The sequence below is a fragment of the Polistes dominula genome, unplaced genomic scaffold, assembly GCF_049000335.1.
Source record: "Polistes dominula isolate Pdom_NZ unplaced genomic scaffold, Pdom_raw_medaka contig_73, whole genome shotgun sequence".
Lineage (NCBI taxonomy): Eukaryota > Metazoa > Arthropoda > Insecta > Hymenoptera > Vespidae > Polistes > Polistes dominula.
This window is the reverse complement of record NW_028300951.1, coordinates 1,571,923-1,596,228: the sequence shown is the minus strand read 5'-3', so window position 1 is coordinate 1,596,228 and position 24,306 is coordinate 1,571,923. Positions and strand designations below refer to the sequence as shown.

Below are 24,306 nucleotides of genomic sequence, written 5' to 3'. Positions count from 1 at the left end.
TTTTTTATTTGTCATTTTAACGTTGTATTATACACGGGGGAAAAAAAGAAATTCATAAAAAAAATAAATAAAAAAATAGAAAAAAAAAAAAACCAACAAAAACGTACTTCAAAGTTTGTCGATGCGAGTAAACATGTCCGAGGGTTCGTTGTTTCAAGCTCAACCATATAAAAATAATAATAAAAATAATAAATAAAAAAATAATAATAAAATTGGGTTAAGGTTGTTAACAACGAAAAAAAAAAAAAATCAAAGAATTTTGCACCAGGTAATTGTTCTCTTTCTCTTTCTATCTTATTACTTTGCTTTTTTTTTTGTAAATTTTTGTTAAAATCACGACCAACAAAGATAAAATAATAAAATTTTGCCAATTTAATACGAAATATTTGATTATTTACAATTTAATTATTTAATTATTAATTTAATTATTATTTATATTTATTTTAATTCAATATTATTATTTATATTATTTTTATATTATATATATATATATATATATATATATTTATACTTAATTATTTTATAATTTAATTAATTACAATTGATTCTCGTAACCGATTAATATAATAAAAATTGGTATTAATAATTATTGCAAGTAATTGCAATAAATTTATATATATATATATATATATATATATATATAACATATTATAAATTACTAATTTATACTATATATATATTGGTATTAATTATTAATCTAATAAATTGTAATAAATTTATAATTATATATTTTATATTATAAAAATTATTAATTTATATTATATATTATAAATATATATATATATATAAATTAATATTCTTCTTTATTTTGTAAAAATTTACATAAAACAAATCTTCTTTAAATTTTTTTGAAATATATAGGAACACCTGTTTTGTTATTAAAAATTTCAAAAACAAAAAGAGAAAAAAAAAAACTTCATGAATAACACGTGTAGTAAATCACATTCGATGACATTTTTTACACGCACGATTGTAATCGATATACACACATGTACATACACACACACACACATATATATATATATATATAACGCATAATCAAGGATGATTAAGTAATTACATCTTTTTATTTATTGTTGTTTTTATTTTCTTATTCCGGAAACAACGATCGTTCATTCTCTTTCCACCCCCTGTAATTCCTTCCCCCGAACCCCCTTGTAATTCCTTCCCCCCCAATCCCCTTTAATTCCACTCCCCACCTTCTTCTTCCTCTTCCTCTTGTTTTGCATGCAAGTTACATACATCCTGTTTCACTTGACTGACGTAACACACAATGAACATTGTGGTCACCCATCTATGCATGTGTGTGTATGCATGTGGGTAAGTAGGTGAGGGAAGGATGAGTCAAACCAAACGATACGAGATTGCATTTACGTATGAAATAAATAAATAAAAAAAATTACAAAAAAAATACAAAGTACAAAATGAATAAAAAAATGTGTGCACACGTGTAGAAAGTTTTGATTTATCTTCATCATAATCAGGTGTGTCTGTATGTGTGTAATTCGTATATAAAGATGCATTGAAAAATGATTGAAAAATTTATGAAAAATAATAATTAATTGCGTCAGTCCCTAAAACATAAATAAAAAAAAAAAATAAAAAGAAATAGTGGAGGAGTGGGAGGGGAATCACGTGGGTGTCTTATCAAAAGTATGATTAACTTACGTCATAGTTGAAACAAATATCAGAGTTATATGACGTCACGGATTACCACATTTCAATATTATGACGAAAAAGTCACGTTAATAAATACACACACATACATAAATATATGTATATATGTACCTACTATCATCATCACTTATATACATAACAAAAAGTATATACATATATATATGTATGTATATCGTGTTGTATCGGGTGTACAGATAAAAATGATACGAGAATACAAAATATCAAGTTTGTATTATTTCATATTATACATGTAAACGTACATACATGTATATAACACACAACACACATACACACATATATGTATATATATATATGTATACTTTAAAAGATTGATATCAAATAATAAAATAAAAATAGAAATCGTATGACTTTAAATGAATTTAATGAGACGATTGATAAATTAAATTTGCAAGGTTAAATATTTCGATTGTAAAAAAAGAAAAAGTCCCCTCTACCCTTACCCATCTTCCTGTAGGTGTGTTACGTTATTTGAAATGATTTCCTTCCCACCCACACATCGATGTCTAATCGATTTAACATTTAATCGAATTGAATTCAACTGTAAAGAAATACAAGTGTGACCTTTTCGCAAGAAATTTATCTCCTTTTAATTTAAAAAATAAAAAATAAAAAAAATAAAAAATTTATTCATTAGATAACGTTGGTTTGAATCAAATTTCATTTGATATATATATATTCTTCTAAGTTCACTAGTTCAAATTATTCAATGTAATTAAACATAATTATTTATTAAATTAAATAATAATATATATACAATTTTTTATTTAATAAATTAATTATTCATACTATTTTGTATAATATAATAATATTACTTCATTTATATAATTAATTAAACAATAATCTTTTAAACGTAACATTTCATTATAGAATCAACATAATGTGATAAATCCCATTAAACACAAGTTTAATTCATTTTATAACAAAAATTTAACTTTTTATACTTTAATGGGGCAAAAATAATAAATAAAAAAAAAAAAAAACAAAAAAAAAAACAAAAAGAACAACAACCCTTTTAAAAAAGCAAACCAACATATAATATACATATACATATGTATAATAATAATAATAATAATAATAATAATAATAATAATAATAATAATAATAATAATAATAATACTAATAAAAAGAACTATGAAATAAAAACGATATGTTGTAAGTTAACTTTTTTCTATGGTGTTATTTTTTTTCTTCTTCTTTTGTTACATTAATCTTGCTTATAAATATATTCTTGTTATGTGAATTGATAAAGAAAGAAAATAAAGAAAAAAGAAAAAAAAAAAAAGAGAGAACAAGAAAAAAAGAGTAGAAAGGGTTGTGAGTAAGGGTAGGAAGAATAAAAAAAAAAAAATAAATAAATAAATAAATAAAAGAAAATAAGAGTGACAAAGATGGAGAGAATAAGAAGAAAATAGAAAAAAGAAAAAAAAAAAGAAAAGAAGCAAGGGATGAATATGGATTTATGAATATGGAAGAAGAGGGTAAAAAACCTCGAGGTTGGCTAGCAACAAAGGTTGCTGGTAGTATCCTCCCCCTCCCCTCCCCCTCTCCTTCCACCCCCTCCCCCTCAACCCCACTATTACACTCTTTACACACCCCTCTTATTTCTATCGTTGTACAAACTACCCACCCCCTCTCCACAGCTACCACCACCAACACTTCCTTCTCCCTAACTTTTCCAGACTATGTAGGATCAGGGGGTAAAAAAGGAGGAGGGGGATGGAAAACGTGTAGAGGGTGGTGGTGGTGGTGGTGTTTCTTCTACTCCTCCTCAGTCGAGTAACTCGAGGGAGGAGGACATCGAACCCCGAGTGGGTGTCCATTAAGCTTCATTCACACCGAATACAATTTTCTTTTTTTTTTCTTTTTTTTTTTTTTTTCTATTTGTTTATACGTAAACTTGTGTTTGATTATTTAAACAATATTTTTATTCTTCTTATTATTATTATTATTATTTTTTTTTTTTATATATGAAATGTTTTATTTTTTATTTTTGTTTCATTGAAGCAGATTTTTTTTCTAAATTTTTTAAATAAATTTATCTATTTAATATTTTTTATTTTTTGTTTTTTTGTATTTATTTGGTCGCATTTAACGAAATATTAATTCTTGTTAATTCTTTTTTTTTTTTGTAAATTTTTTTTATTAAATATTTTTTGTATTTATTTTGTTTAATTTAAATAGATATTAATTTTTTCTAAATTTTTTTTTATTGTTTATTATATTCATTTATATTATTATATAAGATATATTATAATAAATATATAAAAAAATATATATATTTGTAATTGTATCTATAATATATATATATATATATATATATATATATATATTATGTATATATGCAATTATATTTTATAAAATTAATTTAATAAAAAATTATATTTAATGTAATAAAAATATAATACAAATACAATATTATATTTGTATTATATTTATATATATAAATTCCTATATAAATTCTATAAATAAATTGTTAAAAAACTATAAAATAAAAAATCCTAAAATATAATATAAAATATATAAATATATAATATATAATGCTATCTAACAATATATATATATATATATATATGTAATTATATTATAGTATTATATTATTTATATTAATAAAATTATAATTAATGTAATTATATTTTATAAAATTAATTTAATAAAAAATTATTTTTTTTAATATAATAAAAATATAATATAAATTCCTATATAAATTCTATATATAATTTTCTAAACAAAAAAGTATAAAATAAAAAATCCTAAACATAGAATATAAAATATCAAAAATTTATATATTAAAATATATAAATATATAATAATGTTATATAACAATATATATATATATATAAAAGAAAAGCAATTTTCCTACCTATATACAAATATTGAAAAATTGTTAACCAGTCACCAAGAAAAGGATGCAAAATTGTTGTCATAATTTATCAAAGATTCCATCAAGATTTTTTTTTCGTACATACCTGCAACAAATAAAAATAATAATAATTATTATTACTTATCTAATTAATAATTATATTTATTTATTACTTATAGAATATATATATATATATAAAAAAAAAACAATATTCTGAGTTTAGTATGTAAAAAGGGTTAAATAAATTTGTTGAAAATTTAGCATGTGAAATGATTAAACCTGATAACAAATAAAATGATCAAACATTCATATGATTTACACATTTAAAATGATCTCATATTCAGATACCAGTATTATCTTCAATTTTTTTTAGATATTTTAAGATACAATTCACGTAGTTGAGTGTAAAATTAATCAATCAATCAATCAGTCAAATGTGAAGTTCATTAGGTATCATTTACTTTTTTTCTATCAATTAATGTTTAATCAATTTGAAATTCATTTGATGCATTATTCATTTCTCTTAGATTGGTATGGCATACATTTGCAAAGTTCCACTTTCAAAGGTCATATACACATCTACTATTACTATCACCTAGTGATGATGATGATGATGATGATGATGATGATGATGATGATGATGATGATGCTTGGTTTCATGTTATTAGGACACAAGTACACCTTTTGTTTCATAACTTTCACTTAACAATATTCATTTCAATGATTTCACATTTGAACATTAGAAAAGAATGCAATTATCAATGATAATAATTATGATGATACGTATGATTATAATTTGTTGAAATAAACTAATGAAATTAGTGTAACGTAAAGAAAAATGAGAGAGAATGAGACATTTTTTTTTTTTCATATCAAATTTATCACACATACACAGACACAGACACAGACACATCATGAACACTTCTTCTTATCAATTTATCTATTATGATAAAAGAATCATTTTAAAAATGTGTCTTTAATAGTCAGTAAGAAAATATGTTAACGTTATATCTAAATTATCAAAAATATCATATCTTTCAAGTTTATTAAAAATAATTTATATATATATTTACTTGTAAATATGTTAAATAATTATTTAAATATATTTATTATAAAAATAATGATCTAATTATAAATGTATTTATTTATTTATTGTTAACTGTAATTATATATATTTATATATATAAAAAAAAACTATAATATAAAAAATTCTTAGATATAATATCAAATATAAAATAGAAAACCAAATATATAATAATTTTAATATATTATAAATTCCTAATATAAAAAACTATAAAATAAACAAATCCTACGACAATGGTATTATTACAATGGTATATATATATATATATATATATAAAAATAATAATAACAAAATTACCTTATATATAAATATTCAATGTAATTATCAAACAATTGATTATAAAAATAACCTATAAACTCATTTATTTATTCATAACTGTAATTAACATATATTCTTCAAAATTAGCTTTAATAAAAAACATTACATTCTTTATATACATTAATACATACATATACATCCCCTGGTGTTTATTAATGTTATAAAAAAAAAAAATAAAATATATAAAAATAATATTTGCAACTCATTTTGAAATGAAATGATATATGTGAAAATATGTGTAAATTTTTTATACATGTTTTTACGTATCTATCTATATATTTATCTATGTATCTATTTCTCGTTAGCATAGGTATAACCTTTACGTTGACTGCTTGGAACCTGAACTACCTGTAAAATCGATATTTCAAGTAGGTCAGTAGGTTAGCAAGGGAAGAATGATAAGAGGCCACTTTTGCTACCGATAAGAGTTAGCAAAGCTAACTCGTTTCTCTGTTAAATGTTACTCTTCACGAAACTATGCTGATGCTGATGGGGAACAACGGGAAAGGAAAGGGGAAATGAATAATCCGCTTCCGGTATGCAAGAAATAAAAAGATAACAAGAGAAAGAGAAAAATGTGAATAAATCGTTTAATGAAACTTTGAAATTGAATATCATTTGAAATATACTCCGACGTTTATTATTAATTATTAATTAAATAATAAACATTTACATGACAACCATATATTCATTGAATTATTACTTGTTATCTATTATCTATTATTTATCAAATTCAATTATATATCTTATCTTCTTTCTTAATATATATATATATATATATATATATAATTATGTGTCACATTGTTTGTCCGCAATGGACTCCTAAACTATTGAACCGATTTGAATAAAATTTTACACACTGTGTGCAGTTTCATTCAACTTGAAATATAGGATATCTTAATATATATAAATTACGTGTCACGTTGTTTGTCCGCAATGGACTCCTAAACTATTGAACCGATTTGAATAAAATTTTACACACTGTGTGCAGTTTCATTCAACTTGAAAGATAGGATAGTTTAAATCTCAATTTATAATCGCGAATTATTTGTTTATTAACAAAGAGTCATGATGATCTTTGTTAATTCGATAAGATTCTAACAGATGGCGGTAGAAGGTAATTCGTTCGACTTAAAGACGTGTGTATCAGACTGATTGTGAGCCATAGCAACGCATGGAAGTGCACCCCTAGTAATATATATATACATATATGTATGTATGTATGTATGTATGCATATATGTTATAATTATGTTTGTGTTCATTGATTTTAATCGGTTTTGTTTTATGATACGAGATAACAAATTGTTAAAGTTTTAATTAAAATGTCTTAGTAACAGTATAATCCAAATTTTTTTCTTTATTATTATTATTATTATTATTATTATTATTATTATTATTATTATTATTATTATTGTTATTTATTGTGTTCATTTATTAAAAATTGATATTAAATTTTATCCTATTAATATATTAATTTATTAAATTGTGTTAATTGTGTTATAAATACGATTTTGAACTACGAAACATTTTAATTTGTTACAAACAAAAGTTTTATCGTATTTTTTGTATTGTTTGTTTTAACTTAATCTAGTTAGATTATATTATTATTATTATTATTATTCTTATTCACGATTATTCGTAGAAATATAATTCTAAAGTTAAGCATAGTTTTTTCTATGACATTTCGTTGAACGTTTAATCGATAAATTCTCCGAAGGCCTGCCTTGCCTACCTACTTGTCTTTTTTTTCTTCCTTTTATCAAATCACACATACGATAGAATGTTTATACATGTATATATATATATATATATATATATATATATATATATATATATATATATATAAATAAGTGAGGAGTAAAACAATGTGTTTCTTTTGTTTATTGAAACAAATACTATTGGGTTGTTCGAAAAGTAATTTTGTTTTTTCCTAACACAATAAAGTCATTAACACTAGATTTACGAATTGAGCCAATTTGACTCATTGAACATTTGATTATTTTATATATTTATAAAATTTAAATACTATTTTTTGAAAACTTATTGGTTTTTAGTTACGTAATGAAATATACGTAAATATTAGTTCAATTCCTTTACTCAATCCTTTATTCAAACAATGTTATTACGTCATTAAAAAATAATGAACAAAACATCCGTAAATCTAGTGTTAATTGATGCAAACCAGCAAATACCAAAACGTAAGATCAGTGAGATATTAAATTTATCAAATTCAACTATTTAAGCCAACTTGAAGGGCTTGAAACGTTCACGCTGGCGCGTACCACCGGTGGCCCACGCTAGACTGTCCTATCGGGCGGCGTGTATCACCGGTGGCTCGCGCTAGACTGTCCCATCGGGCGGCGCGTACCACCGGTACCACCTGGACCGGCACCTTGGTCCGGGTTTGAACAAGCAAAAATCACGCGCCGCCAGATGAAGCGTATCTTAGATTCGAGTGCCGCCCCACAGGGCAGACACTGAAAATCGGCGCCGGCGTCAACGTGTTAACTTTAACTTGGAAACAAAAATTGTCTTCATTTTCATTAAAGAAAAATGATAATCATTTTTCAAACAACCCAATACATAAAAAAAAAAAAATAATAATAAATAGATAAATAAATAAGAAGATAACAGTTAACTCTTTGGGGCACGGTGGTGGGATTAAAAGTGTCCCACCATTTTGATAAACCGTAATACACGGTGAGACATTTTTAGTCACCACCTTGAAATATTATTGCAATAGCTACACAACAACATGCTCATAAGTTTATACTTCGTCTTATTTATTTATGCAAAACAATTGATTATTAACTCTTTGTTTTTTTAAATGTTTTTACATTATTACATTATGCAATATCTTTATTAATAAAAAAAAAAAAAATATACCAATTTTGTTTAATTTAAAACGTAATCAAATTTCTCTATGCAACACCATCATAGGGCTATTTTATTATCTGAAATTCTATGCCGCAAAGAGTTAAAAAGAAATTATTCGAAATAGCATTAAACAGTATGCGTTTATGTGTACACATGTGTATATATATGTGTATGTGGTGTGTAAAATCGTAAGATGATATTGTATAAACACTATACAGGATAATTCACTTCAGAGGTGGGTCTGGCAAAAGGAAAGAGGAAGAGAAGGGGGATAGGAGGATGATGATGAGGGGGAAGGGGGAACATGGGGAAGGGGGAACAGGGGAAAGGGTCCTCCTCCAGACATTGCCGATCGTTAAGCAAGGTCAGTGACATCGGTCGTCTACCCGTCTGGCTTTTGCGTCGAATATCTTTTTCATTGGGTACCGGTGTTCCTGTTTTTGAGGTGAGATGAAGGGGAAACGAAGACAAGGGGAAAGGGAATAACGTACCCTATACCACCCTAAAAAAAAACCCTATCATCCTACCATTGTAGTATTGCATTATAAACAAGATGAAATATAAATGTATATTATTATATTATTTATTAAACATTGTAGATGTATTGTATTTCATTCTAATTTTTACATCTGCACTCATGTTATACTATTGCATTATAAAAACGATGCCATTAAGTGTATATTATTATTATTATTATTATTATTATTAATATTATTATTATATTATTTATTAACTTTATTATATTATTATTTATTTATTTATATTAAAATTAGTATATTATTTATTAAACATTGTAGATGTATTGTATTTCATCCTAATTATTACATCTGCACTTATGTTATACTATTGCATTGTAAAAAATGATGCAATTAACTGTACATTATTATTAATATTATTATTATATTTTATTATTTATTTATTTTATTATTATTTATTTATTTATATTAAAATTATTATATTATTTATTAAAAAATTGTAGATATATTGTATTTTATACTAATTCTTACACCTTCACTTATGTTATAATACTGTTACATTATAAAAATAATACAATTAAGTGTTTATTATATTATTAATATTATTTATTAATTTCATTATATTATTAATATTATTTATTAATTTCATTATATTATTATTTATTTATTTATTAAAATTATTATATATTATTTATGAAACATTGTAGATGTATTGTATTTCATCCCAATTCTTACATCATCACTTATGTTATACTATTGCATTATAAAAACGATGCCATTAAGTGTATATTATTATTATTACTATTATTATTATTATTATTATTGTGTGTATAGATTTTTATTATAATATTATATTTATATATTAAAAATTGTAGATATATTTCATCATTATTTGAACATGTTTCAAAATGAAATACACAAATAGTAAAATATTTCAAAAGAAACAAGATCATGTGTGTGATATTGTATGACTCGTTAGGTCAATAATAATCAAACTTGAAAGTAGAAAGAGAAAAAGAGAGAAAGTGTACTCGAGAGAGAGAGAAAGAGATAGAGAGAGAGAGAGAGAGAGAGAGAGAGAGAGAGAGAGAGAGAGAGACAGAGAGGTAAGAAGAAGAAGAAGAAGAAGAAGAAGAAGAATGCAACGATGCATCGTTGCATTCTTTTCTTTTCATAGAAGGAAACTCGTTCAACAAGTTTTTCGATTCTTTTTACAATATGAATTCACAATTTGTGAGAATATCTTACTTCGTAAGATAAAATCGATCCTTTTCAATATCTACTCATCATTATCTATATACGAATGATAGAACAAATTGGTGACAAGATATTCATACATTTTTTTTTTTTTTCATTTTTTTTTTCCTTACTTTAACGAACAAAGAACATATGATAAATCTATCTATATATCTATCTATCTATCTATCTATCTATATCTATCTTTTTCTACTGAATTATTTTTTTATTTTTTTTTTGATGTCTTATCTTTTAAAAATGTAGTGTGTAATATTTTTGAGTAATTACACAAGAGTATTAAAATTGATTTGATATTTGATTAAATGTTTTTCTTACATTTCATGATCAATATCAATCATATGAGTATTTTTTTTTTAATAATAATAATAGTAATAATAATTTAATTTAAATTGTATTTTAAAATTTGATAATATGTGTATGTTTCTTTCTCTTTGTATTAACATGTTAACATGGTTGTTATGTTGCTACATATATATATATATATAATGTGTATAAAGAATGTAATGTTATTTATTAAAGCTAATTTTGAAGAATATATGTTAATTAAAGTTAAGAATAAATAAATGAATTTATAGATACTTTTTATAATAAATTGTTTAATAATTGCATTGAATATTTATATATGTAAGGTAATGTTATTATTATTATTTTTGTATATATTAATAAATACTATTGTCATAGAGGATTTTTTATTTTATAGTTTTTTTATATTAGAAATTTATAATATATTATATATTTATATAACATTTATATAATATTATTATTATATATTTATATATTTTAATATATAAATTTTGTATATTTCTTATATTTTATAATATATTTTTTTAGGATTTTTTATATTATAGTTTTTTTTTTATATATTAATTACAGTTAACAATAAATAAATAGATTTATAATTAGAGATCATTTTTATAATAAATTTATTTAAATAATATATACATATATATATATAATAATAATATTAATGATGAATATATATAAATATAACAATCACACATATATATATCTTAATATTATATTAATAATAATGATGAAAAATATTGGATGATATTTGTTTGATTATTATAGAAGAAAGATCAAGTCTCTCTCTGTTGGTGAAGAGCATACATATATAGTGTGGAGCCTAGAGAAAGGAACAAAATTGAACCGGTTTGTTCTACGTTTTTCTCTCTTAGAGGGGTTCGTTGAACAAAGTGGCATGTAAAAAAGGCAAGTACGAGAAGAACGACGAGACTTGGATAAAAAAACAAAAAAAAAACAAAAAGAAAAAGAAAAAGAAAAACCAGAAGAAGTATAAGAGAAAACGAAATAGAAGAAGTAAAAGAAGTAAATGAAAAAGTAGAAGAAAAAAAAAAAAGTAGAAGAAAAAGGAGAAGGAGAAAGCAAAGAATTCTTTACTTTTATAATTTCCTTCCATCGGTTAGAAAAAAAAAAAAAAAAAAAAAACAATAAAGAAAATTAGTTTACATTAGAAAATTTCGTTAATAAGTTATTAGAATTTTTCTAGCATCCTAAATAAAGTTTAATTTATTATTAAATGTTTTATCAAGATAATTTTTATTTTATTTTTCTTATTAGAGATGATAAATATATTTAAATTAATATTTAATTAAAAATACTATTAAAAACTCAAATAGTAATATAATAATTAATAATAAATATAATTAATATTAAATTTACTAATTAATAATAATATAATTATTTTAAATAATTAAATATTAATAATTTTAATATTAATAATTAATAATTATTTAATATTATTAATATTATTATTATATATTAATTAATTATTTATATATTTAAATTAATAAAAAAAAGAGATAAATATAATATAAATAACATAATGAATAATATAATATAAATAAGAGATAAATATAATAAATAATATATATATATATAATACAAATTAATGAATATATTATATAAATATTAAATAATTTTTAACTTTCGTTATAATCTATATATATATATATGTATATATGTACCTGTGTCAATTGAAACTAAACCAAACGAAAAATGAGATTTATGATTGTACTAGGAGACCCACATTATGTTCGTTTATATACGAGACAATAATAATAAAGTAATACGATACGTTTAGACAATTTTATATTTTGTCTAGAGGTCACCGATGTTTAACATTTCTCACACACACATATCATTTTATATACGGGATTGAAAATGTAACAAAGAGATAAATAAATTAATTAAAAGAAAACCTATATATATATATACATGTGTACTATGTATGTATGTATGTAGAGTAACACTTGACACGAGCTTATCAAATTCATCGAGTTGTTTTAGATCAAATCGACATAGTTTGTCGAAGTGTTCAATTTCTTTTAACAACAAACGTTGATGGTGGTCAAAAGCCACACATGCAATTAAAGTACAACGAGCCATTGCATTTATCTTCCTTTTTTTTTTTTTTTTTTTTAATATATGTGTAAAGAAACAAAAAGATCAAAGAACAAGATTGGCACAATCGAAATACAACACAATTGTAAGTAAATTCTTTTTTTTTTTATTATTATTATTATTATTATTATTAAACTTCGTGTAATTTTCAAATTTGTAACGATGTATATGCATTAGAGGGTGGGTCAAAAAAATCAATTATATTTTTATTTTTTTTACAAGTGCCACAGAAAAATGGGTTGCTTGACACCCCTAAAAAAAAAATTCTCACCAAATATGAGCTCTTCATTTTAATAGGAAAAAGATCATCCTCCGCATCGCAGTTTTTTTTTTTTTTTTTTTTTTTTTTTAGAATAATAGATGTTATAATTCAATATGCGTTTAGATAACATAAACTAAAACATATATTTATATATAGCTTACTGAGAAATCTAAATGTGTATATTATAAAATATGATATGTACATTCCTGTCATATAAATTAATCGTAGAAACACTACGTATGCGGTTAAGAAAACAAAAGAAGAAGAAGAAAATGAAGAAGAAGAAGAAGAAGAAGAAGAAAAGATAGTCTCGTGTAACGCGTACTAATTACTAATTATTTACCAACGGCTTCCTTTGTCGGTAGTATAAATGAGGTTCCATAGCACAGATGTATATATCGTGTTAGGTACACGAACGAAAAAGAGACAAAAGCTATTTACAAAACTCTTTCGTTTATCTCGCTTTCTCTCTCTCTCTCTCTCTCTCTCTCTCTCTCTCTCACTCTCTCGAACTTATGTTTGGACAACTTTCCTTCTTTGGTTGTGTTCTCTCTCTTCCTTTGTGCATTCAATGGGTATTAAATTACCAAGCAGTCTAATTAACTAATATGTGTGCACATATATATCAATGTGTTATCAGATTAAAAGATGATAAATAAATAAAATATAAATAAAAATCAAATTAAAATAAAATATTATAAAATTAAAATCAAATTAAATGAAATAATATAAATTATATTAAAACAAAATCAAAATAAACCAAAAAATAGAAATAAAAATAAAATAACGTAAAAAACCTAAACTAAACTAAAAACTAAACTGAAGGTAAAACATTTTAAAAATTAGTTCAGATATTTTATCTAATATCTAATAATACTATATATATATATATATATATATATATATATATATATATATATATATACGATAGCTCAGATGATAATATGTAGAAAACATATCCAATGGTTTACGTCTAGACAAGATAGTAATTCAATTCATCCACGTGGCAAAGGTAAAAAGAAGAAGAAAATATATCTTTTAGAATAATCTTTCGAGAGATTTCGTTTAACTGAGAGTACTCAGTTGTCTCCTCTTCTTCATCCCTCATCCCCCTTATTCTCCTCATTCCCCTAACCACCCCACCTTCACACACCTCATCTTTCTCTACCTGGAAAGGTGAAACCAAAGAAGTAAAAGATTATAATATGCGACCTATACACTGTCATTATTAATCCCATTCACGTCACTCTATACATATATATATATGCATACAAACACATAGTTAAAAATAACTAAACGATATGGTAATAAATATATGCAATTAACTTATACAAAGATAATAATTTAATTATATATTCTCTTTTATATTTACAAGGACAAATCAAAATATTATATCTAGTATATATATATATATATATATATATCTTCTTAACTTAATATCTTCTCTTAATATATATATATATATTACGTGTCACATTGTTTGTCCGCAATGAATTTCTAAACTACTGAACCAATTTTAATAAAATTTTACACACTGTGTGCAGTTTCATCCAACTTGAAATATAGGATATCTTAATATATATAAATTACGTGTCACGTTGTTTGTCCGCAATGAATTCCTAAACTACTGAACCAATTTGAATAAAATTGTGCACACTGTCTGCAGTTTCATCCAACTTGAAATATAGGATAGTTTATATCTCAATTTATAATCGCAATATTATTTGTTTATTAACAAACAGTCATGATTATCTTTGTTAATTCGATAAGATTCTAACAGATGGCGATATAAGGTAATTCGTTCGACTTAAAGACGTGTTGTATCGGACTGATTGTGAGCCACAGTAACTCATTGGAGCACCCCTAGTATTTATATATAATAATAAATAATATATTAACACGTTCCATGCTAAGCCCTTATTACATGACTTGTCATTCAGGCCATTTAATTTTTACTTCAACAAAATCAATCATTACATGTTACAATTAAACAAACTTATGTGCTTTGTTTATACACTACATTTTGTATAATGCATCAACAATTTAATAGAAATATTTTTTCTACACAATTCAATTTATTATAAACATATATATTTTCAATTTGTGTACCACCAATGGTACACGTGGCCTGAAGAACAAGTTTAACCTGTACCACCACCACCGGACGTGTATCACGTGACACGGAACGTGTTAATCAATCCAAAACAATTCAACTAACCATAAGAAAAAAAAAAAAGTACACTCTTCATTTCTTATGCTAATCATAAAAATAAAAAAATAAAAAAGTAATAATTTAAACAAAAGTGAATAAAAATGATAAACAATTAACGCGCAAGTTTGAAACACAAGTTTGCAATGTAATCTGTTCACAATCCATTGTAAAATAAAAAAAAAGAACAAAGAGAACGTTTTTAAAACAATCTTTAAACAATTGACCATATCTCTGTATGTGTATATATATATATATATATCTATGTATGTATGTTTGTGAAAATAGAAAACATATTTTTAACTACCCCATTAGATAATTGACGATGATCATTGTCCTTTGTGTTTGATTGGTTGTTTGAAATACGACGAACATAGAACACAACCAGTCCAGTGTATATGTGTGTATATGTACCAGTACGTCATGTGTATTATGGGATGAAGGAGGTGGGTAAAAGAGGGAGGCGGGAGGGTAGGAGGAGGGGGGGAGGGAAGGGGGTAAGTCTTGACGTGTCCGATAAACCAAATGCACGCGTGGTACGCGTAAACCGAGACGTTAGAGACAAGAAAGGAGAAATAATCGTGCACTATGTCACTTGATAACTTATGTTAGATGCGACATGATTCTACGAAACCGATGATAGGAGAAAGTTGAAACCAACACATGAAGGACTTTTATATACATCACTTCGCGACTTCTATCTTCGTGCTGTATAATAGTACTATTTACTTACAACATGTCATACATATATATGTACATGTAGAAACGTACGCGTGTGCATGATGTATGCAAATGTGTATGCATGTATGTAAGGATGCAAGTATTTATTATATTATATGCTAGTGGTTATAAATATTTATAGTAAAAGTTACATGCGTTATAAATGCACGACTGTAAAGTGTACGTATACAAATTTTCAATTGGGAATAAATTAAATAAATATATAAATAAATAAATAAATAAATATGTTTAATGTGAAAGTGTGTGGGGTAATTGATAAGAATCTATTTTACATGATAATACACGTGTATATAAAATATATTATTACTATGCTTGTATGATTAGGTAGTAAATTTACATATATATATGTATATAAATGTTTAGTTGGTAAAACAGAAGATGAAATTAACCCTTTCGCTACTACGGACCACTATAGTGGCCCTCCATAAGATATCACTGAGATACTACTATTCTATAAAAATAGAATAAAAAAAAAAAATAATAATAAAATGAAATAAAAGTAAATTATAACAATTGGAATTTTATTAATTTTTGTATGCAAACTAATAAACAAATATATATATATATATATATATATATATATATATATATATATAAAAGAAATTTATATTATAATATTTAGATATACATACACATACCAAACTATAAATATATATACACATACTACACTATTTATATATATATGTATGCACATATAAACCATAGAAAATATATATATGTAACATCCCTAAAGTATTTTACTATAGGGTGCCAGTAGGACGAACGATCGAAGATGATCGATCGGTTGGCACACCCTCCTTCATCTCCCTTCATCCCCCTTCACAACCCTTCATCATCCCTTTCCCCTTTCATCGTTTATACAACATCGAACCTAGACATCTCGTCGAGAATACTACTACCAGCCATTGTTTACCGTGAAAATTAATACGGTGAAGAGGTTCTACTACCCTCCTCCTCCTCCTCCTCCTCCTCCTAACCCCTTTTGCTATCCTCCTACCCCTTTTCTCTCTGCTCTTTCACTCGTGTCAATATTCATCCGAAATATAATTCAAAAAAAAAAAAAAAATCATCTGACTGATTGCGACTGATATTTTAATACACACGAAAATCATTCATGAAAGTATCAATTATTTATTTTTATTTTTATTAATTATTGTTTCGAACGATTATTAAGTTTATTAACAATTTAAACGATTATATTTATCAATTGAAATAATTTCAATTGAAAAATAAACATTTTAAATAATATTGTGAAATAATTGATTTGTAATATTAAAAGTGTGGTTCTTAATCGTTCCCACTCTCCTCCACTTGTGATTAATTTTAAATGAGGAAAAAATTAATTGATTTAACAATAAATCATTAAAAAAAAAAAAAACAACAATTTAGAAAAACATTTCAATATAATGAAGTTAAATTTAATCTTTCGTAGTACGTTTAAATAATAAATACGAGTTCGAAGAACATCGAATCTTATCTAAATGACTTTTGTTTTTTTTTTTGTCTATCAACCCTCTTTCCAACAAATGTTTCATAATTTAGTTTACGTTATTTTCCATTGAGATTTTTAAATTCAATCAAATTAACATAATACATTCTAATGAATAAATAAAATAAAAAAAACAAATAACAATAATAATTATAATAATAATAATTAAATATTATTTTGTATTATATTATAAGATTAGGATTTGATTATATCTTAATATGAATTTTAATTATTATTAAGTAATTAATATAATTACAATAATATAATAAAAAATAAAACATAATTATTCTAATGAATAAATAAAATAAAAAAAACAAATAACAATAATAATAATTCTAATAAAAATCATAATAATAATAATTAAGTATTATTTTGTATTATATTGTAAGGTTATGATTAGGTTATATATCTTACTACTAATTTTAATTACTATTAAGTAATTAATTTAATTACAATAATATAATAAAAAATAAAACATAATTATTCTAATAAATAAATAAAATAAAAAGAACAAGCTACTATAATAATAATTCTAATAATAATAATAATAATAATAATTAAATATTATTTTGTATTATATTGTAAGATTATGATTAGGTTATATCTTAATACTAATTTTAATTACTATTAAATAATTAGTAAAATTATAATAATATAATTATTCTAATAAATAAATAAAATAAAAAGAACAAATTACAATAATAATAATTCTAATAAAAATAATAATAATAACAATTAAATATTCTTTTGTATTATAAGATGATAATTTGATTATATCATTTTAATGACTCTAAATTAATGACTATAATTATAAAACGACGAACAAATGTACAATGAAAAAAATGAAAAAAAAAAAATCAAAATTAAAAAAGAAAAGTATTTACAATCGTGTGTTATATATAATAAATATAAAAATACATCACCGTACATATACATATATGTACACATATTCTATACATATACACTCGTTGTTAAAGTATAACTCCTTTATACGTAACATATGCAAATTTAAATGTAACGAATATACGAGGTAGAACAGAGGTAAAAAGGTGAAACTTAACGATGGCAAAATAAAAAGAAAAAAATAAAAAGAAAAAAGGATTAAAAATTATAAAGTCAAAAAGAAAAAGTAAATAAACTCAACTCACATTCCTAGCCTACCAATCTCAACCACCCATACACCAACACACATTCGTCTTATTTAAAAAAGGATTAGTAGCATAAACGAAACCAAATTGCAACAGTCAGATGAAAGACAGATAATGTAGACAATGTTTTATATTAGAATAGAGTATGCACGTATACATATATGTGTATGTGTGTGTGTATGTATGTATGTTAATGTAAGTAAACGTTATTATCTTAAAGTGCACGTTGTTGAATGCATTGGCAAAGTTTCCTTTCATTTTTTATTTTGTTTGTTTGTTTGTTAATAAATATACTCACAAAACAAAAAAAAAACATGCAAACGTTTACGTTATCCTATTTCTAAAAAAGATTTTTATCTTTTTTTTTTTTTTTTTTTTTTTTTTTTTTTTTTTATTCAACGTAGGATGCATTCACCATGTGCATTATGTTAGTTAATATTTTATTTATTACTAAGTTTTCTAAGTAGGTCAATGTAATTGATTAAATAATAGTAATAATAATAATAATAATAATAATAATAATAATAATATTTTAATCAATTGCATTTAATTTAATTTAATGCCATTGTTATTAAGTTAATGTAATTAATTGCAAGTATTGGTTAAATTTAGAAAAGATTAGTATTATTAATCAATTGCATTTAAAATTTAATTTAATTAATTGCTAGTATTGGCTAAATTTCGAAAAAATTCGTATTTTAATCAATTGCATTTAAAATGTAATTTTTAATAATTTAATTCAAGTAATTATATAAATAAATCAATAGTAAAATTCGATGACCAATCAAATCATTGTCAAATTCAAATGCAATAATTTCTTCTTACTTTACTAAATGTTACAAATAGTATATAAACAATTTCTAAATTAATTATTAATTAATTAACATTTTATTAGGATCAATATTGTGCATATTAGTAACGTATGACTAAATTGTGTGATATGAATAATGCATAAATGCAATATGGTTTATAAACCTATGCAATTCTTCACTAAACTATGTATGTAAATAATAAATGTGTACTTGATGTATTATTTATCATAATATATGTATATACACACATGTATTGATTCTATCATAATCAAATGGTTAATCACACATATACACACAAACACATGACACGTTAATAATAAATTAATAACAACCTTGATCGTATGATTTTAATTATCTGTTTTACTTCATTAATAAATTATTGAATAATCAATAAATTAAATGAATATTACAAATAATGACATATGTTGTAATACATTTGATATCATTTCAATAATTATTATATATATATATATATATATATATATATATATATATATCTAATTTTGTATATTGAAGCTAACAAGTTATTAAATTATTATATTCACATTAATCAAATTAGTAATATGTAAAAACAAATTAATTGTTACAATAAAAAGGAATAAATTGTTATATTCATATTTACCATTTATTATACATAATGTAATTATAATTCAATATTACATTTAAAGTAATAAATATGTAAAAAAAAAAACACATTAATTGTTTCTTTTATTTAATTATTACAATAAAATATGTAATGAATTGTTTTGTTTTATTTAAAAGAAAAAAATTAATTCAAATGTTACATACATAATTAAGATATCATCATATGTGTTTTTTTGTTAACATGAAAATGAATACAAATCAATATTGTTTTAACCCAAATTTCAATTTTAATTGAAATCCCCATTGTATTTATTTCAACGATTCATCGAATCCAATAATTTCGTCGAAATTATTGAAATGAACGTGTTTAACAACAATGTGTGTGTGTGTGTGTGTGTGTATGCCACAAACAACAACATAAAAAACAAAAGTAAAAATACATATAATATAATGTAATGTAATGTAAAATAAAAAATACAAGAAAAGAATGTTAACTGGGTATTCCTGAACTGATAATAAATGCAATAACATTTTATTTATTTTTTTTTACTTCTCATTGCAATAAATAAAGATTAAGTATAATACAAAGGTGATCTGATAAAAAGCTTGGAAATTTTCCATATGAAATTTATATGGTTTTTTTTTTTATAACTTTAATCTTTTATAACAAGATATTAAAAGATCAAATTATATGATTTAAAAGACAATAAATTTATCAAGTTTAAAAAAAGAAATAAAATGTTAAATGCATCTGTATAGTAATAAACATACATACATACATACACATACAATGAACACATGTGTAAATAATAAAATAAAATATAAGTAACAACACATATATAAATATCTCATAAAAATCGTTCACGAGTATTATCTGAAATATTGTGAAGTATTATTTAAATGTTAAATAGAAGTTCATTTAAAAACTAACCTAAAAAAAAAAAGAAAATAAATAAATAAATTGAAATTTAGATTTGAAAACGTTAATCTTTCATAGGAAGACATTAACAGATAACAACTAATGATTTAAAACAAAATAAATAAAATGTTAAGTGCACTTGTATATAGTAAACATACATACATACACATACAATGAACACATGTGTAAATAATTATGTTAAATAATAAAATAAAATATAAGTAACACAACACATATATAAATATCTCATAAAGATCGTTCACGAGTATTATTTAAATGTTAAATAGAAGGCTGTTGAAAAAACTAACCTCAAAAAAAAAAAAAAAAGAGAATAAATAAATAAATAACTTAAATATAGAAAACTTGTTTTCTTTCCTACAGAAAAGCACCGTTGTTTTATTATTATTATTATAGTCATAGGTTATGGTTGAGTTTGGTAAAAGATAAAAATCAAAGAAAAAATATAAAAAGAATAAAGAAGAAAGTAAAGTACAGTTTGGAAAATTGGAAGAGAGGTTTTAAGAGATTAAGAAATTTCATTGGAGAGAAAGGATGAACAACACCACCACCACCACCACCACAGTACACACCACAGAGAGTCCATCCATATCCTTTCCCTACTTGACGCGCCCTTCGACTTTTCTTTCTTTCTTCTTTCCTTCTTTTCTTTCACAATACTAAAGCAAGAAAGAAATAAAAATGAAACAGGTAGAAAAGATAAAGAAAGAAAGAAAGAAAATTCAGTGACTATACTTCCTATTTTATTTATCCAGTGTTTTATTTAGTTCCTTCCAACGATTAGTAGTCTCTTTTACGAAGTAAGAAAAATAGGAAAAGGATACCAATAAAATTTCCTTTTAAGGATATATACACACATATATATATATATATATATGTATATATATACGTACGGGCGTGTGAAAAAAGGAGTAGAAAATAGAAGGAAAATATAAGCGGAGGAAGAAAGCTATATATATATATATAATATGTATGCATGTATATATATAAAATATCTATATATATACATATATATATATGTGCATGTTCGTGACAGAGAAAGAAAGAAAGAGAGAGAGAGAGAAAAAGATGGACGAGGAGAGCCGACGCCGGCTTTCGACGGGACACGCCAGAGTTCGTCGTCCGCACCACTACACGCAAACACATATACACACTAACCACTTATATATACATACACACATGTATATATATACATATATATAACTCTCGAGTAAGAAAGAGAAAGAGAGATGCGCGTCGAATGAGGTAGCTTGAAAGTATTGTAAATGTAAATGTAAATGTAAATGTATGTGCATGTTCATGTGTATAATATGTATGTGTATTTCTTGATGCATATTAGTGTTAGTTCACCGTACCTCACAAATGGCGCGATTCACATTGTACGTGTGCATTTATTGGTATATGTGTAGGGAAGTGTACAAGGTGGCGCGCGTGTGCTCTCCAGCGCACGACGGACCACACAATCACGAAACGCGAACACGAACGAGAGTAAGAGAGAAAGAAAAGAGAGAGAGAGAGAGAGAGAGAGAAGACGATTAACCTACGTCAGAGAAACGGTGCGCGAAACACCGAACCCTTCCTACACACTTATCACGTATACATATACACATACACGCGCACACACACAGTATATGCACATATCTCGCACGAGCGCGAGTCGAGGCCTTTCTTCATCTTATATTTTCTTTTTTCTTTTTTTTCTCGTAAACGTTTCTTCTTCTTCTTCCTCTTCTTCTTCTTCTTCTTTCGCTTTTTCTTTTTTTAATGTGTAGCACTTTGATTTTCATCCCCCCCCCTCCCACTGAGAGAAATAAAATCGGTAAAATAGCTTCGCGTGTATTTTCGTTACAATTGGAATTGACTTTCCTTTCTTTGAAAAAGAGAACGTGGCGACCAATAAGCACGCACGGATATTGGGAACACACATTTTTCCTGATATTTTATCAGCTTTTTATAATATATTTCATCACTAAATAAATGTTTATATTTTTATAAATATTTAATTTGATATCGTAAAATAAAACTCACCTGAATCGCCATACACATTGAATATAAAAGATACGGTGATGCGTTCGTTAGCGAAAACGCGACTCCGTAACGATGACAGGGAATGATTTCACTATAACACACTGGTATACGTCCGCACGCCACGAAAGCCTTTGGACAACTGACGGAAATGGCGGAAGTGCGCGCGTTTGACTCCCTGCCTACTTTGCTTTGATGCTATTGGTCGGCGCACCCTATACCGCGAAATTTAAACTCCATTTCATTTTATTTTATTTTCTCTTTGTTCTTTTTCTTCCTTTTCTTGAATTCTTTTGCACGTATCATGATATATCATTTTTTTTGTTTTTTTTTTTTTCGTTATTATTTTAACTTTATTTTATGGACATTAATTTTTTTTGTCTTCTTTCAAATATTATTCAATTGAAACGTTTTTCCTCGCTCGTGAATTTAATTAACGTAATGTGTCGCTTTCTCGATCGATTTTTATAATCGTAGGTCAGAGAGTTAGTGGGGAAAAAAAAAAAAAAAATGGAATTCGCGGAAAAACTCCTACTCGTTACTTATTATAGACATTTTTTATTCTCTTGACCGATATAAAATTAAACAGATAAACGAGACGTTTAATTATTCGCATGGTTTAGAATATCGTTGTTTTTTTTTTCTTTTTCTTTTTCTTTTTACAAAACAATTTGTAGAATTTTCTTCATTAAATTTCATTCATATTTATAATGAACGTTCATTTTATTCATTAAATCGTCTATTTTTGGAATATCCAAAATGAAATGTTACCAATTCAACTTATCATTGATTTGCATCAAAATTCTAAACACACCATGTAACACACGTTTCTCTTAGTCATACCATATTGTATTTTTTTTTTTTTATCGATAATAGCTAAAAATAAATATAAAAAGGACAATAAAAAATAAGAAAAGAAAGAAAGCAAAAAAAAAAAAAGAGAAGAAACGACAGAAAGTGGTCGAGAACATCGATGAACACGAAAGCTACCATTTGGTATATTTTATCGCAATACCATACGACGAGTATAACGTTAACGAATGAAAAAGTAAAAAAACCGTTTTATCTATCTACAGATTAAAAAGAAATACGATGATACAAGG

At 24.3% G+C, this 24,306-nt stretch overlaps 1 protein-coding gene across 1 annotated transcript in view; it reads right to left on the bottom strand.

The window, feature by feature from the left end:
• Positions 1-23,359, bottom strand: part of LOC107070080 (PRL-1 phosphatase) — a 56,046-nt gene extending 32,687 nt beyond the window's left edge. The window contains exon 1 of the mRNA XM_015327943.2: positions 23,207-23,359. The gene's annotated coding sequence lies outside the window, so the exon portion shown is untranslated. The remainder of the gene's footprint in view (positions 1-23,206) is intronic.
• Between the last annotated feature and the right edge of the window lie 947 nt (positions 23,360-24,306).